Source organism: Myotis davidii, unplaced genomic scaffold (assembly GCF_000327345.1).
Source record: "Myotis davidii unplaced genomic scaffold, ASM32734v1 scaffold3436, whole genome shotgun sequence".
Taxonomy (NCBI): Eukaryota; Metazoa; Chordata; class Mammalia; order Chiroptera; family Vespertilionidae; genus Myotis; species Myotis davidii.
The window spans coordinates 8,384-12,102 of NW_006287496.1; the positions used below are offsets into that span (position 1 = coordinate 8,384).

The window sequence follows — 3,719 nt, forward strand, 5'->3', positions numbered from 1 at the left end:
ACTGAAAAAACTCAAGTGACTAGAATTAAAGCTGGCTGAGGAAACGAACTATACAACATTGTACCTGAGATTTTAGGAAAATTGACACCGTGAAACATTTGAGGATAGCAACCAGGGCTAAGATATCCAAGGGATCAAATACTTTTGTTCTGATTAAATTTTGAGCTCCTTTGCTTGTATTTGGAGAAAAATGCTCATCATCACAGAAGACGGGGTCACAAAAATACAGATATCAAATGACTCATTTTTAAAATATATTTCATGTTATCTATTTTAGTGGCCTCCAAAATTAACATATTCTTCTAGTAAGACTGTAAAATCATTCATCTCTCTCTCTTATAACATCACTCTCTTTAGTCTATAGCCTGTTATTATGTTAATAGAATAAATTCATTACACAGAATAGATTTAGCAGAGAGAAAAATGGGTGGTACCTGCAAGCATGTCCAATTCTTATTCAATATTTTATATATTTATTGAAGAATCATTTGTTGAACAACTGATATATGCCCAGATTTACTCAGTGTGACATTGTCAAGTCCAGTATAATCTGATATATAGAATAGGTGAGGTATTTAAGTGGCATTACATTAAGTTCATATATTTATATTGTCTCTATTTGTTACTTTAATTTTTAGAAATTTTTCTTTCTGCTCTGAGTATTGTCTGTCCTGGCAATATCATAAATTGCCATATATCTATCAGGAAATATTTGACTCTGACTTTAGAACCCACATTATATTTTTGACTTGAGGACTATAATATCAAAAGTATTTCTGACAATTTTGGGGGTTAATGTATCATTCAAAAATATCTAATTAATAGTCAAAACTTTGGACATCATAGAAGGTCTAAAGGAAACAATCACAACTTTCTTCAGATGCTATGAATGCCTCCATGCCTCCTATTCTTTCTCAGAATTATTTCTTTTATTCCTGGCTTTGCACAAAAATAAAAATAAATCAGTTTTGGGGAGATTAGCATTGCATTCATTTTCATGCTTTAATAGAAGGATATAAGATAGCAGAGAAACAATGATGCAAAAACCCCTAGAAATGTATGCCCTTTCCTGAAGACTGTCTCACCAATCACTGCTCTTTTTAATTTTTTTTTCTCTACAGGTGAGAATCCCAAAATCCAGTATACCAACATGCCTAGGGAGTATATCAGGAAGTTCTTTATCAAGCGAAAGTGCTTTATTTTTGAACGCCCTACAAATAACATAAACTTATTACAACATATGGAAGAGGTGTCAGAAAACCAACTGGAGTGCAGTTTCCAGGTTCAAACCAAAAATTTCTGTAACTACATCTTCACAGCTGCAAAAACCAAGGCTCTCAGAGAGAGAATCATTGTCACCGGAAATCGTGAGTCTCCTTTGTTACAACATGTCCTTCTGCATTTTTCATCATGTGATGAAACTGTGACTGTGCTCAGGGTTTGTCAGTAGTTCTGTTTCCTGCTCTATGGGATATGGAAAAGCAGAGATTCAGGCCACACATAGACATGCATGTTTTTCATTAAAGCTTCCCTATCTGAGGGATTATTGAAGCCTAATGTATCTCATGAAACTAATACACGAATGACATAAGCACAAGTTGCTCTTAAGGAGAGGAATCTGCATGATGATGACATGAACTATGAGATGAATGTATCTTGGTGAGGATATAGAAGATATTTTGTGAATTTAAACCAGTTAGAAAAAATATACAGCAGAATATAAGCCACTGAACATTCATTAGAGCTTGAGAAGAAAATATAACTATAGCCTTATGTACAGGACAAGATTCATAAATCTAAACCACTAGAGCATACCTACTGTGTCCTGGGCTGAGATGTACCCATGCTTAGTTTAATATTTTAGTCATCATCCTGAAATGTTTGATTATTTTTGTTATATGGGCCCACACTTTCATTGGAAATTTTGTTCACAAAATTATATACTTTACCTATCTGTAAAATAAACTCTACTAAAATTTATTTCTATTGGAAAATAGTTCCAGGAAACTCTTGGGTATATTGGTTGAAATCATTAAGTTTAAATTACCATGAGATGAATTTGAGAACCATAAAAGAGAGAGTGTATAGGAGATACAATGATGTTATTACAAGGAAGTGAATTTATCTTATATAATAAAATATGCAAATTGACCAAACTGCAGAACTACTGGTCGCTATGACATGCACTGACCACCAGGGAGGAAATACTCAATGCAGGAGATGCCCCTTGGTGGTCAGTGTGCTCCCACAGGAGGATAACTGCTCAGCCATAAGCCGGACTCATGGCTGGAGAGCGCAGCAGTGGTGGCAGGAGCCTCTCCAGCCTCCAAGGCAGCACTAAGGAGCAGGGAGCTGAGCAGTAAGGAGTTCCGAGCAGGTGGGCAGTAAGGAGTGAGGGGTCCCAGACTGCAAGAGGGCACATGCCAGGCTGAGGGACCCCCCCTGCAGTGCACAAATCTCAGGCACCAGGCCTCTAGTATAGTATATAAAAGATGAGGAGACAAGAATGAGGACAAGTGGAAGATGGGAAGGAAAAAAAGAGAAAACAGAAATCTTCATTTCAATAAAATTGTCATTTTTAGAGTATTGATCTCTAAAGCTTGTGAAACAGTGAGTAAGAACTTCCTGCCATTCCTTAAATATCATGTGTCATTCAGGGATGGGGACCTTGGCAAGGCCTATGTGGATACCATAAACAGTGGAGCAGTGCCTTGTTTGGAAAATGCAGTGATAATTCTGGCTGAGCATGAGAACTCAATGGCCATGCAGAAGGCAGCTGACCACTACAGCCAGCAGATGGCCCAGAGAGTGAGCTTCCCCACAGACACGCTGCAGGAGCTGCTGGGCCTGCACGCAGATTGTGAGAAGGAAGCCATTGCAATCTTCATGGAGCGCTCCTTCAAGGATGACAACCAGGCGTTCCAGAAGAAGCTTGAGGTAATAGGTCTTTGCATATATCCTTCCAAATTCCTGTTCTTTTAGATTGATGCCTACACATCCCCTTTTTTACCCATAGTCCATATGCTTCGCATTTAAAAAGTTTGGATTCATATGAGTGAATGGGCTCTATAGACTACTATTATTCATTTTTTTTTCTCTGAATGATTGGTTCTTTATTTTCATTATGGCAAAGCTAACTAACATGTGCTTATTAACAGTTACAGAAACACTCAAGTTATTACCTCAAAATTCTTCAGGAGAGTTCCTAGCACAACATGTATGGGTGCTCTGCTCTGTTTACCAAGAGCTGAAAACAAGATTTAGATGTTGAACACCTGAAACTAATGTAATATCATTACGAGGGTCATGGGGACTCCTCCCCATCTTCAAGGCAGCAATGCTGAGTTGTATCTGTGTCTTGTTTCTAATATCTTTGACTACCTCTCCGCTACCAACTAGAGAAAACTGCTTTTAATGGCTCATGTGTTTAGATATGCCCACTTGAGTAATCTCCATTTATTAAACTTAGCCAGTACCATATAAAAAATCTAATCAGGTGATCAATATTTAGCATATGCACAGGCCTAGAGACTGTCATATGTATGGATGCCAGGAGAGAGAACTCTTGAGGACAACATAATTCTGGCTAATAAAAACACCTTCACCTTGATTTTGAGCCTGTCATTGACCATCCTACGAGTTACAAAACTCTCACTTCAATACAGAAGAAAATCAATAAAATTATAATTTTTCAAGTATAGCAAAAGAAAAAAACTTAT

The 3,719-nt window shown here is 37.3% G+C and overlaps 1 pseudogene; it reads left to right on the forward strand.

The window, feature by feature from the left end:
• Positions 1 to 3,719, forward strand: part of LOC102751784 — an 18,067-nt pseudogene that overhangs the window by 6,011 nt on the left and 8,337 nt on the right.